Source organism: Bufo gargarizans, chromosome 6 (genome assembly GCF_014858855.1).
Source record: "Bufo gargarizans isolate SCDJY-AF-19 chromosome 6, ASM1485885v1, whole genome shotgun sequence".
NCBI lineage: Eukaryota > Metazoa > Chordata > Amphibia > Anura > Bufonidae > Bufo > Bufo gargarizans.
The window spans coordinates 207,962,018-207,977,577 of NC_058085.1; positions in this window are offsets into that span (position 1 = coordinate 207,962,018).

Sequence of the window (15,560 nt, forward strand, 5' to 3'; positions counted from 1 at the left end):
TACTAGGGCCTAATTTTGTGTATCCCATAACCACAGGCTGACTCTGTATCACAGTTGCCCCATTAAGAGAACACATAATAACAACCATATCACACGTGTCGTGTTGCTGCCCCCTGTCCAACCTCATGTCTACCAGGAAGAGCCATGTCCCAGACCGCAACCGATGCCCAGCCCCCCCAAAAGTCCCAGGCCCCAGACATCTGCCCATAAACCACACATTATTATAAAAAGATCAAAAATAACAATTATTTGATGCCGGTAGGTCCTGCCATCCTCCAGTATTCCTAGAGATGATCTAATATTAAGATGTAACTTCACGTTCATCTACAAAAATATAGAGAGGCAATATTACTAATCATTTAGTTAAACAAATGCACTTAAAAACAGCCTTACACTTGGGATAAGGAGAATTTATCAGAAAAAGGGGGAGAAAACATGAAACAAGACCGAGAGAGTCAAACTACCCTGAAATCTACATTGAGCCCCCTTGGTTTAAGAGTCTTAAGCTCAAAAATCCAGTAGAGCTCTCTTCTTTTAAGACGTATCGTCCTGTCCCCACCCCGTCTGGGTAAGGGCACTTGTTCAAGTAACCAAAATTTTAAATCACGCTCTAAATGGCCTACCTCAATAAAATTCTTAGGTACAGGTAAATCCAGCCTCTTTTTTCTAATGGTATACCTGTGCTGATTTAATCTGGTTTTGACATCCCAGGTTGTTTCCTCAACATACCACAGGGACACGATAATAAATAAATTGCATATGTTGAATCACATGTCAAATACTGCTTGATTCAAACTGTCTTCCCAGAGCTTGGATTTACAAATGAATCACCCCTCGGCATATAGGGGCAATTGACACAATTGTGGCATGGATAACAGCCCTTACGAGTAGAGCCAAAATACGTGCCACAATCAATCCTTGCAGATCCAACGTCAGATCTAACAAATTTGTCTCTCAAATTTCGGCTTCTCCAAAAAGAGCATAGAGGAGGAACTTTAAATTCTTCTATATTGTCGAAACCACTAGCTAAAATTGGCCTGTGTTTCCTGACAATAGAGGAGACTTGAGGGCTACTAATACAATAATCAGTCACCAACGGGATCCTTTGTGTAGGCTCCCTCGGTCTCATCTGGTCTCCATCTCTCAACCTAACTCTAGTTTTCTGAATGCTCTCTGTAACAAGTTTATTAGGGTAACCCCTGGCCCTAAATTTACTGGCCATTTCTGATAACCGCTGATCCCTCACTGGGCCCTCACCAACTATTCTAGCCACACGCAACATCTGGCTCAGGGGAAGAGATTCAATCATCGGCCTCGGGTGGTGGCCAGTGTTCCCTCCAAGGTGCGCGGGTGTGCGGCCGCGCATCAATTATTGTGCCCCCGCTCACCACTTTATAATGTCCGCTCAGCGCCACCTGCAGTCATCATGATGATGACTTCTTCAGCAATACGTTCAGTGTGCGGCGCCGCCTCCACATATTTCTGCGCTACTGCTGCAGCTCCTCCTTCTTTTTCTGACCGGAAGAGGAGAGGAGGACTGAGCAGCAGGGCAAGGTAATGTGGAGGTGGAGCTGTCTTTTAACCTGAGGAAGGCTAAAGTGGTTTTACCCTGCTGTGTCAGGGACAGGGTAAGACGCCGCCTGCAAAGTGAAGACATTAAAATCTCCCTGAGTGTTCCCATAGATCAGGCGGGAGCAGAGTGCAGGGTAATTACAGAGCTTCATGTTACATTTAGTTGAACAGGACACTGCACAGCCCTTTGAATGAGAAATGTATCATTTTATGTTTGCAAAGTGAGGAGGGCTTCAGGCTTTCACTGCATGTCTCCCACACAACATTACCATTCCCTTCATATCCCAGTGCCTCACTCTGCCCTCAGCATGGTATGTAGCTGGAGGGAGAAAGCACGACCTTACCACTATGTAGGGTACAGTAGGCAATCTCCACAGCACATACCACATAGGTTGCAGCCTGGCTGTGCAGCACCTTCTTCTGCAATACAGAAGAAGCTGCAGCAAAGAAAAGTAAAAGTTCAAATGAGACCACAATGTTGTCTTTATAGTGTTAAAGAAACTATTCACTCAATGAAGGACAAAGGCATATTTTATGTTCACCATCATATAACCAAGTGCAAAATAATAATTGTTACTTATATAATACTGCCTCTATGTACAAGAATATAACTACTATAATACTGCCTCCTATGTACAAGAATATAACTACTATAATACCGCCTCCTATGTACAAGAATATAACTACTATAATACCGCCTCCTATGTACAAGAATATAACTACTATAATACTTCATCTATGTACAAGTATATAACTAATATAATACCGCCTCCTATGTACAAGAATATAACTACTATAATACTGCTCCATTGTACAAGAATATAACTACTATACTACTTCCTCCTATGTACTACAATATACCTACTATAATACTACATCCTTGTACAAGTATATAACTATTATAATACCGCCTCCTATGTACAAGAATATAACTACTATAATACTGTCTCCTATGTAGAAGAATATAACTACTATATTACTGCCTCCTATGTACAAGAATATAACTACTATACTACTTCCTCCTATGTACTAGAATATACCTACTATAATACTGCCTCCTATGTTCAAGAATATAACTACTATAATACCGCCTCCTATGTACAAGAATATAACTACTATAATACTGCATCTATGTACAAGAATATAACTACTACGTATAATACTGCCTCCTATGTACAAGAATATAACTACTATAATACTGCCTCCTATGTACAAGAATATAACTACTATAATACTGCTCCTATGTACAAGGATATAACTCCTATAATTCTGCTCCTATGTGCAGTAATATAACTACTATAATACTGCCCCTTCTTGTTTGCCTGTCCTATCGCCCACCTTTGACTAAGCATTGCCCATCTCTAAGTCGACCGCGCTCAGCAGCGGCCAAGGCTTAGAGGGAACACTGGTGGTGGCTCTCATATCTGACAAGAGTATTTTTGTCTGTAGACGTCACGTAGAGGTCAGTGGCCAGAGTATCACCCTGAATCACCACCTCTGTGTCAAGAAATTGTAATTTGTCATGAGAATACATTACCGTAAATTTGACACTAGGGTCAATCCCATTCAAAAATGAGTGGAAAGCCATGAGGTCTTCTGCGGCGCCCACCCATATAAAAAATATATAATCTATGTAGCGCCACCACCCCAGCACACGGCTGAAGTGGCGGCACCCATAGATGTAAGAGTCTTCCATAAACGTCATATATGTTTGCATAGGTGGGCGCCACATTGGACCCCATCGCGGTCCCTCTTAACTGTACATAGTAATCATCCCGAAATAGGAAATAGTTCCTGCATAAAATAAACCTTAATAGACCAAGTAAAAACATTCTGCATTCCTCTGTATAGTTTGTCCGAAGCAGACATAGTTCCACAGCATGGAGACCTAATTCATGCTCGATTGACGTGTACAAGCTGCACACGTCAAAAGAAGCAAGAATGGCACCATCTGGGACCCTCAAATCCTTGATCTTAATCAAAAAATCATTTGTATCTCTGATATAGGATCTAGCAGATACCGCAAAAGGCCGCAAGATCCTATCCAGAAAAATAGCCGGGTTGCAAAATAGAGACCCCCTGCCAGATACAATGGGCCGACCAGGGGGCTCCCGCAGATTCTTGTGTATTTTTGGAAGAGTATATAATATAGGAGTTATTGGTTTTTCACATAACAAATAACTACATAATTTCTCATCAATGATGCCACCAGATTTGGCCTGTATAAACATATCTCTAAGTTCCCTCAGCAGATTAAAATTAGGGTCATTTGGGACCCATTGATATACATTATCATCGGCCAGTTGAGATAAAATTTCCTGCACGTAATGATCCGTATCCATTACCACAACCCCACCACCTTTGTCCGCAGACTTGATGGTGAGGCTGTGGTCCGCAGACAGATCATTAACGGCCTTGATATCATCAGAAGTCAAAAACCATTAGAAAAAAGAGGCTGGATTTACCTGTACCTAAGAATTTTACTGAGGTAGGCCATTTAGAGCGTGATTAAAAATTTAGGATACTTGAATAAGTGCCCTTACCCAGACGGGGTGGGGACAGGACGAAACGTCTTAAAAGAAGAGAGCTCTACTGGATTTTTTTTAGCTTAAGACTCTTAAACCAAGGGGGCTCAATGTAGATTTTAGGGTAGTTTGACTCTCTCGGTCTTGTTTCATGTTTTCTCCCCCTTTTTGTATGTCTGTTGTCATTGTAGGTGACCCTGTGTTACCCTGCTTTGTGAATTAAATGTGGGGTTCTGATAAATTCTCCTTATCCCAAGTGTAAGGCTGTTTTTAAGTGCATTTGTTTAACTAAAATTATTAGTAATATTGCCTCTCTATATTTTTGTAGATGAACGTGTAGATACATCTTAATATTGGATCATCTCTAGGAATACTGGAGGATGGCAGGACCTACTGGCATCAAATAATTGTTATTTTTGATCTTTTTATAATAATGTGTGGTTTATGGGCAGATGTCTGGGGCCTGGGACTTGTGGGGGGGCTGGGCATCGGTTGCGGTCTGGGACATGGCTCTTCCTGGTAGACATGAGGTTGGACAGGGGGCAGCGACACGACACATGTGTGATATGGGTGTTATTATGTGTTCTCTTAATGGGGCAACTGTGATACAGAGTCAGCCTGTGGTTATGTCTCTGTCTACATTTGCCTTAATTACCGGTGACCTCCGATTGCTATCCGATCTGAGTCCTCTGGCACAGGAGACACTAATTTGAATGTATGTGGCACACGGCTATGCAGGGCATTAATAATTAATTTCTAATAATATGAGGATGAGGCAGTAAAATATGAGTGGTTTTTCCACCGTTTTGATAGAAAACTGCTGGACCCCCTCTTTTTCTTTATGATATTGCAGTTTGTGATCATAGATCGCTTTAAGCCCGCGACGTGTTGTTTATGTGTGTATCATGTGACTGGTCACATGATTGTTATGTCTGCTGATTGTGTCCACACATGTTCGTGAATGAGCGGGCGCAGTATGCTTCTGCTGCCTTGCGGCCATCTGTGTTGCGGGCCTTCGATCTCTGCCTTTCATAGATAATCTCGCGGTACGAGTGATGTCCCACGCATGCGGCTTATCAAGTTCCAGACGTCGAGTGAATCCTGCTCTCTCCCCCAGTATGTGAGATCTCCATAGATTTTTTTTATATTTACACAATCATGGGCACCTGTATGTAATTATCGTTAATCATGTTTACAGATTAGAATTAACTGACTTATGGATTTTATATAATATCACAAATGGAACAATGATATGAATTTTGTATAATGATCGATTATTGATATATATATATATATATATATATATATATATATCATGAATTTGGATCATGTATTTTTCACTTTTTTATAAAAATTATTGTATAATCATGTAAATTATATTATAATTTGCTATGCTTTATTTTTTAAATATTCTGTATTTTCCAATTTTTAATAAGAAGACAAAGTAACATTACATGTACAGAGATGGCCATCCAGAATCCACACCACATACCACGTAATGTACAACTTAGTTGTCTGCTCATAAACAGAAATGGATTCTTTTTCTAACAATTATCAAACATTCCTCTTTAAGAGGGGAGGTAGTACACGATATTCTGCTTGAGTTAGTCCCCATGCACACGGCCGTGTTTCACGGCCATGTGCGGGCCGTGGAACCGCGGCCTGGATCCCTCCTGAGAGCAGGAGCGCACGGCGTCACTGGTTGCTATGACGCCGTGCACTCCCTGCTGCCGGCACAGTACAGTAATACACTGGTATAGATCATACCAGTGTATTACTGTATTGCGGCGGCAGCAGGGAGCGCACGGCGTCACAGCAACCAGTGACGCCGTGCGCTCCTGCTCTCAGGAGGGATCCAGGCCGCGGTTCCACGGCCCGCACACGGCCGTGAAACACGGCCGTGTGCATGGGGCCTTAGTCTGAGTATTCTCCCTTAAACCTTTTGTTAAGATTGTGGAGAGGAGCACTAACAAAAAGACCAGAGGAAAAAAAAAATGATTTAGACAATAACAGAAGAGACAAAAATGAATGGTAATTAAAGAAAGAGAGAAAAGAGGGGCGGTAGGGAAGGGGGGGGGCACCTTGATAGATGTTGTTTTCACACTATTCCCAGTTTTCTACTAACCAGGAGGCACCTCCGTCAGGGATCTCCAAGGACTCCACAGCTTCAGGAGCCTATCATGAGTCCTGTTTATCCAGCCAGTCATCTCTTCAAATCTACAAATCTGTTGAACCTTAGCCTTCCATTCAAGTATGGAGGGGGGTTTGTGTCTAGCCAATGTAAGGGTATTATCATTTTGGCTGCTGCTAGCAGATGTGATACTAGATTCCTTTTGGAAGGGGCATAATCAGGTGAGGGAAGGGACAGGACTATCATCTCTAGTTTAAGTTTGAAATCTAGGGTTGTGAGTTTCTGGATTATTGCTTCTATTTCTCCCCAATAAGCCTTTATCCGGGGACAATCCCACCCCTCCTGAAGAGGAAGTCAGGGGTTCTGTACCATCTTGTTAGCATTTTGAAATGGTTCTCCTGCAGACGAGTACAAGCAGAGAATCCATGTGAGTTAGTTAGTACTTTTTTAACCTCTGCATCGTTTAGAACTTTGTTCAATTCTTTTTCCCACTCCCTAAGATATAGGGGTTTCAGTGGTTCACCCAAGCCTCCCACCAAAGGATAGAGCTTTGCAACCTTCCTTGTGGCCATGATTGGTGAGGAAATCAATTTCTCAAAGTCAGTCAGAGACCTATGATGAGAGTACTGCTCTTTCAATTCTCCACACACATCTCTGATATGGGACTTCATAAGAAAAAATCCAGGTGAGTCCACGATCGCACTTGGAAGCGTTCCCAGGATAGAAGATTCCACCTCGGGTGTGACATCCCTAAGCCTAGTTGATGCAAGGTGAGACCACAGCTGCGGTTTCTCTCTGTTGCTTTTATTTATGAGATCCGGGATCAAGCTTACCGGCATCAGGGGAGATGGGTTGGGTGCTAGAATTTTGCTCATTTCTATCCAGACCTCTCCTAGCTCTCTGAGCATGGGATCTACAGTCATGTCCCTATGTATATGTTTGTCTGGGAGCTTTATAATAACTAGAGACGTCAGGCATTCCCAAACCACCTTGTTCCTTACTTCTGGTCAGGATTCTATGGGAAATACGGGGCTTCTTACCGTTCCATAGGAATTTAGAGAACATACTTCTAACACTCAAGAGGAAGGATTTAGGAAGCCATATTGGAACTAATTGCATAATATATAGGATTTTGGGCATTACATAGGCTTTTAAAATGTTTTTTTCCGTCCCATCCAGGAAAGATAAAGCAGACTATATCTCTGGAGCAGACTTTATATTTCTTTCAAAAGGGGGGTATAATTATGCAAATATAGATCATTGGTTTCTTTGGGGATTTGGATCCCTAAATATTTAATCGATCCCTTAGCCCACTGGAATGGAAGCTGACTGCTTAGAGCAGTTACTTTGGCCTTAGGTAGGGATATATTTAGGATTTCAGATTTGGTATGATTGACTTTAAAATCTGATAGTGAGCTGTAGATGTCTATTCTGTCCATCAAGGGGCCCAACCCTTTTTCAGGGTCTTTTACTAAGAATAATAAGTCATCTGCAAAGGCAGTGCGTTTCAATTCTCTTTGACCGTAGCCAACTCCTGCGATATCCGTTGATTGTCTGACTAGCTGCAGAAGTGTTTCTACCACCAATATAAACAGTGAGGGAGACAGGGGACATCCCTGCCTAGTCCCATTTGTAATGTTGAAAGTCGGTGACAACGTGCCATTGACCTTCAGCCTCGCATAGGGGTTTTGGTAGAGAGTTAGGATTGCTTGTATAAACATATCAGGGAAGGCAAACTGTTGCAGAGTCATTCTCATGAACATCCAATTGACTCTGTCGAACGCCTTTTCGGCGTCAATGCTTAGTAAAGCTAGGGGAAAACCTTTTTTATGAGCTATGTGTATGGCGTGAAAAATCCTGTGAGTATTATCCTTCCCCTCCCGACCCCGGACAAATCCCGATTGTTCAGGTCCAATAAGATTTGGCAAAAACGTACTCATTCTGCATGCCAAGATTTTGGCCCAAAGCTTCAGGTCCAGGTTCAGGAGGGAAATTGGACGATAGCTTCCACAGTTTTGGGGATCCTTCCCTTCTTTAGGGATTAAAGTAACATGAGATTCCAGCGTTTGTCTAGGTAGGAGGTCACCTTGCATCAAGGCGTTGCAAACATCGGTGAATCTAGGGACTAGAATGTCCTGACATTTTTTTATAATACAGCAAGGGCAGACCATCTGGTCCTGGGCTCTTGCCTGGTGGGAAGCTTTTTAGGATGTCTGTTACTTCCTCTGTTGTTATAGGTCTGATAAGATATGTAGCATCCTCGTGCTTTATAGTTGGGAGATGAAGAGAGCTCAAGAATTTCCTAATATGTTGTTCTTTTTGTGATTTTCCTTCAAGTGTATCTTCCTGGTGAAGATTGTATAAGTCTGAGTAGAATTCTTTGAAAGCTCTGGCTATCTCTGGTGTCTCCTGCGTTAAGGCACCTGTTTGTTGCTTTATAGCTGAAATGTAGGTTATATTCTTAGCTTTCTTTAACAGAGAGGACATCAACTTCCCTCCTTTATCGCCGTGAGAGTACACCTTGTGCTGAAAATTCAGCATCTGTCTCATTACTCTTTGTTTGAGAAGGTCACGAAGTTGCAATTTAAGCTCTGTCAAAGCTTTCTGGTGCTCAATTTTTAGGGATGCTTTATGCAATTTTTCTACATTTGCTATCTTCTCCAATAGTGTGTCTACTGCTTTTTGTCACTCTTTTTTAACTCTGGAACCCAGTGAAATAAAACACCCTCTGACAAATGCCTTGTGGGCCTCCCATATAATGACCTGCAATTTTGACTGTAATATAATTGCAGTTAGTTGCCTGCAAGGGTGTGTGTCAGTCCTACAGCGTGTACTGTGTCAACTGCTGTGAGTGCACGGTGCCACCAGTGCCACTCATATCTGGTGTCACATTAGATTATATTTAAAAAAACAGCGTGTGTATCAGGCCTACAGCGTCAGCGTGTACTGTGCCAACTACTGCCAGTGCCCAGTGCCACCACTCATGTCTGGTGTCACAGTAGCTTGCATTTAAAAAAAATTATAATTTGTCACTGTAATCTAATCGCATTTGACTGCAAGCGTGTGTGTCAGGCTCACAGCGTGCACTGTGTCCACTACTGCCAGTGCCACCACTCATGTCTGGTGTCACAGTAGCTTGCATTTAACAAAATATTTTTTTTTCACTGTGTGTCAGGCCCACAGCGTGTACTGTGCCCACTACTGCCAGAGCCCAGTGCTACCACTCATATCTGGTGTCACAGTAGCTTGCATTTAAAAAAATAAAACAATTTTGTCACTGTAATATAATTGCAGTTGCCTGCAAGTGTGTGTGTCAGACCCACAGCGTGTACTGTGCCCACTACTGCCAGTGCCCAGTGCCACCACTCATATGTGGTGTCACAGTAGCTTGCATTTAACAAAAGAAAATGTTTTCACTGTAATCTAATTGCAGTTGCCTGCCAGCATGTGTGTCAGGCCCACAGCGTGTATTGTGCCGACTACTGCCAGTGCACAGTGCCACCACTCATATCTGGTGTCACAGTAGCTTGCATTTAAAAAAAAAAGAAATCAATTTTGTCACTATAATATAATTGCAGTTGCCTGCAAGCATGTGTGTCAAGCCCACAGCGTGTACTGTGCCCACTACTGCCAGTGCCCAGTGCCACCACTCATATCTGGTGTCACAGTAGCTTGCATTTAAAAAAAGAAAACTATTTTGTCACTGTAATCTAATCGCATTTGACTACAAGCGTGTGTATCAGGCCCACATCGTGTACTGTGCCCACCACTGCCAGTGCTCAGTGCCACCACTCATATCTGCTGTCACAGTAGCTTGCATTTTGGAAAAGAAAATAATTTTGTCACTGTAATCTAATTGCAGTTGCCTTCCAGTGTGTGTGTCAGGTCCACAGCGTGTACTGTGCCCACTACTGCCAGTGCCACCACTCATGTCTGGTGTCACAGTAGCTTGCATTTAACAAAATATTTTTTTTTCACTGTGTGTCAGGCCCACAGCGTGTACTGTGCCCACTACTGCCAGAGCCCAGTGCTACCACTCATATCTGGTGTCACAGTAGCTTGCATTTAAAAAAATAAAACAATTTTGTCACTGTAATATAATTGCAGTTGCCTGCAAGTGTGTGTGTCAGACCCACAGCGTGTACTGTGCCCACTACTGCCAGTGCCCAGTGCCACCACTCATATGTGGTGTCACAGTAGCTTGCATTTAACAAAAGAAAATGTTTTCACTGTAATCGAATTGCAATTGCCTGCCAGCATGTGTGTCAGACCCACAGCGTGTACTGTGCCCACTACTGCCAATGCCGAGTGCTACCACTCATATCTGGTGTCACAGTAGCTTGCATTTAAAAAAGAAGAAAACTATTTTTTCACTATAATCTATTTGCAGTTGCCTGCCAGCGTGTGTGTCAGGCCCACAGCGTGTACTGTGCCCACTTATGCCAGTGCCCAGTGCCACCACTCATATCTGGTGTCACAGTAGCTTGCATTTAAAAAAGAAAACAATTTTTGCACTGTAATATAATTGCAGTTGCCTGCCAGCGTGTGTGTTAGGCCCACAGCGTGTACTGTGCCCACTACTGCTAGTGCCACCACTCATATCTGGTGTCACAGTAGCTTGCATTAAAAAAAAATTCACTGTAATATAATTGCAGTTGCCTGCAAGTGTGTGTGTCTGGCCCACAGCGTGTACTGTGCCCACTACTGCCAGTGCCACCACTCATATCTGGTGTCACAGTAGCTTGTATTTAAGAAATAGAAAGCAATTTTTTCACTGTAATCTAATTGCAGTTGTGGTAGGAGCTAATCGAGGAACAGAGTAGGCATGCCTATGTACTGCCCTGAACCAAAGTGGGCCACCCAGGGGGAGTGAATGAAAAAGGGGATGGGAGGGAGGGGCAAAGAACGGGCACCCTCCTGCTTGTACCAGGGGGGTTTAAATAGGGGAGGTCACTCCACCCACAATTACAGGCTGCACGCAGCCTTAACTATTTGTGGTAGGAGCTAATCGAGGAACAGAGTAGGCATGCCTATGTACTGCCCTGAACCAACTGGCTGGAGTGTGCCCGGTGCCAGTGACGAGGTAAGGCCTAGATAAGTGGGCAAGAGAACCGGCCCGGAGTAGGGTGCAATGTATTTATTGGAGCATCATGGAACCCATAAAGCCCAAAGAACGAAAGGCTCTGACAATCTCAACTCGCGGATTGGGAATGTACCTTGCGTAGCAGGACGACCGCTAACGGCCCCTACGCGAGAGGAGCGCCCGGATACCGTGCTAGGGTTGAACCCCAACCCTGCCACCAGGGTGCGGATATTGGAGACAAACTGGGCCAAAGAAGGGGGGCCTACCGTTAATTGGGAGCAACGGGTCGTCTAACGCGGGAGACTAGAGTGAGGCCAGAAGCTCTTGGAGCGCCTTGACGGGACACCAACAGTTAGCCGTAGGGAAGAACTCTACCTCGGTGGGAGGACCAGCCTGATTGGACTTGGTGGCTGGGATGCACAGTATGAAGTGGACCGAATGCCAGGCGAGAAGTCGCCGGAGCAGGGTCGCTCGGTTGACCGTGCCGCAGGTGAACTCCCCGGGTCTAAGAACCCATAGAACCCTAGATACATGGCTGCTTTGGTGATGATGCTTGCTGAGTGCCCAAAAGGGAGACCGTCTAGGGCTACGGACAATCTGCGGAAAAGCTCGCCTGACACTGGTTGCCTACGCACCTGGACCGCCGCGCTAAACCTGAGGGTGGCTTGATGGCCTGATACGAAAAATGGATTGGGCAGAGGGGTCGCCAAGCATCCGATGGTGTTGAATGCCGGCCAAATACAGCTTGATGGTGTTAAATGACAGGTGGCGGTGCGTGTGGCAATGGGCTAAAAAGCCATGAAAAACGTGACATCGTCCACCTCCCCCCGAGGATGGGTGTTTTTTTTTTTTTTGGAGACTGAGGAGCCGGGAAGTGAAAGACCTGCCCTGGGCATGATCGTAAATGCCCAGTTGAGGAACCCTAACAGGGTCTGAGCTCCCACTTGGACAGGACCCTGGAAGAAGCCGCGGATGAAACGGCGGCCTGGATCTCAGCCAGCTTGGCGGCCGCCACGGGGGCCTCAAGCCTGGCAAAAAGCTGGAGCAACTGGCCCAGCCCGAGGGGACACCCTGAGGTCACTTGATGATCAGGAATCAGGGTGCAGACTGCCCAGGTGAGATTGAGCAAAACCATGACGTAGCAATGAACAGGAGAATGCCGCTTGAGTGGGATCAGAATACAATACCTGATGTAACAACAGTTGTCGAGATAATGGATGACCATGTCCAAACCCCCATGATGAACCCGGATCCAATGCAATCAGGGATTCAAACATGCGGAACCCGAACCAGGTAAACAGGGACCACTGGATACTGCTGGGAAAAAAAACGAGCATTTCAGGCAAATATATTGGATCCTGAGTGATTCAGGCAAATGTGTACCACTAGTGGAAAAAGACCTGAGCGATTCAGGCAAATGCGAACAACCTGTGGGGAAAAAAGAGCTGAGTGATTCAGGCAAATGCGAACACCTGTGGGAAAAAAGACCTGAGCAAATCAGGCAAATGCGAACAAACCTGTTGGAAAAAAGACCTGAGCGATTCAGGGAATACGTAACCTGAGTAAATCAAGAAAAAACACACAACCTAGAAATATCGCCAACCTGAAAGAGACAGGAAAATACTAAACCTGAGTGATTCAGGGAAATACGTAACCTGGGTGAATCAGGAAAAACATACCACCTGGAAATACTGGCAACCTGAAAGAGACAGGAAAATACAAAACCTGAGCGATTCAGGGAAATACCTAACCTGAGTGATTCAGGAAAATACCTTACCTGAGCGATTCAGGGAAATACCTGACCTGAGTGATTCAGGGAAAACGTAAAACCTGAGTGACTTGGGCACATACATAAACCTGAGCGATCCAGAAAGCATGAACCCGGGCTATTCTGGAAACATAAAACCTGAGCGATTCAGGGAAATGCATGAACCCGAGTGATCCAAGAAACACGTAAAACCCGCGCGACTCCGGGGAATTAGACCTGGGTGAATGGGTAAATACGTGAATTTTTTAGCTAATCCGGGAAATACATGAACCTGAGAATCAGAAGGAAACAGGAATGAACATGGTATAGAAAGGATCGCAACCTAACCAAATCAACTCACAGTGCTGCCAACTCTCCGGCGATACTGAAGACCTAGGAATGGAGGCTCGTGATGAATGAAGGAGGGCTCTGAGCTGCGGAGAAGCGTCACGCCACCACTCGGCTGGAACTTACCTGAAACCCGGCACCGTGGAGTGACCGGGCATGGAGGAGCCCTGCGACACAATTGAGGATGGATCAAAATTCCGGTGGCCTGAGGCCCTGTTTACATGAACAATAAGCTAGCGTTGGTACGAGACCCGGAGAGAGGTGCGATCTGGTGGCACTGGAAAGAGGCGACGGAGAAACAGGATGCAGCCTGGGCGCCATGGCCAACTGCTGGGTGACCCTGGACAGCCAGAATCAGAGCCCGAAGTCGTGCCGCCTGCAACAAACCTGCGGAAAACAGAAATCCAGACACGCCAGACACGAATCGGGTAACCAGGAACCAGCCGGACGCTGCTAAACAAACTCCCGAGTGTTACAGGCTGATGCATGGAACCTGCGTAATTTGGGCGATGCACTGAATCCTGAGCGGTTCAGGCAACATGGAATCCTAAGCAAAGCAGGCAATTACATACACCTTCATGAAGATGACGGACACCTGGGTGGGTCGGGCAGTACCTTGAACCTGGTTGGACCTGGCCACTACCTACCTACTGGGAGACCAGGGAAAAACAGAAGCCTGAGCGAATCAGGCCAAACCTGACCTGAGTGAATCAGGGGAATACATAACCAGACTGTTCAGGAAAATATGCAACCTGGGAACAACCGACCTGGAAGAGGAAGGAAAACAAACCCGAATCAGGGAAATACATGACACCTGAGCGAATCAGGGAAATACATGACACCTGAGCTAATCAGGGAAATACATGACACCTGAGCGAATCAGGGAAATACATGACACCTGAGCGAATCGGGGAAATACATAACACCTGAGCGATTCAGGGAAATACACGACACCTGAGCGATTCAAGGAACACACAAGACCCGAGCGATTCAGGGAACACACAAGACCCGAGCGATTCAGGGAACACACAAGACCCGAGCGATCCAGGGAACACACAAGACCTGAGCGATTCAGGGAACATTTCCCCTAAGTTACTAAGGGGAGGCATAACACCAGAGAGATTCACTGGACCTGACCCCTGAGTCACTTAGGGAAGACATGACACATGCGATTTTGGGAACATGACTCCTGTGAATTGGAGAAAACATAACCCTGAGCGATTCAGGGAAGACATGACACATGCGATTCTTGGGTAAATGACACCTGCAATTTGGAGAAAAACACGACGCCTGAGCAATCAGGGAAGACAAAACCTGAATGATTCAGGGAAGACATGACACCTGCGATTCCGGGAACATGACACCTGCGATTTGAGAAAAACATGACACCTGAGCGATTCAGGGATCCGGGAAGACATAATACCTGAGTGTTTCAGGGAAGACATAACACCTGAGTGAATCAGGGGAGACATAACACATGAGCGATCCGGGGAGACATAATACCTGGGCGATTCAGGGGAGACATTAGACCTGAGTGATTCAGGGAAGACATTACCCCTGAGCGATTCAGGGAAGACATTACACCCGAGAGATTCAGGGAAGACATTACACCCGAGCGATTCAGGGAAGACATTACACCCGAGCGATTCAGGGAAGACATTACGCTTGAGCGATTCAGGGAAGACATTACACCTGAGCGATTTTTTGGGAAGACATTACACCTGAGCGATTTCGGAAACATATGACACCAGGTGGTTACAGGGACGACATAACATCTGAGCGGTATCAGGAATGACGTAACACCTGAGCGATTCAGGGAAGACGGGACCCCTGGGCGATTTAAGGGCAACCGTAACACCTGTTCAGGGAACCTGACCCCTGAATTCAAGGAATACCAGTCCCCAGCCACCCAGGGGGTGAATATTGACAAACGTAATAGCGTGATTGGCACAGGAAGCACAGGGTGACCGGGGCCTGCACCTGGCATTAAAACTTCCCCCTTTTTTTTGCAGCAGTAACATAGTACATAAGGCCGAAAAAAGACATTTGTCCATCCAGTTCGGCCTGTCATCCTGCAAGTTCATCCAGAGGAAGGCAAAAAAAAAACTGTGAGGTAGAAGCCAATTTTCCTCACTTTAGGGGAATAAAAATTCC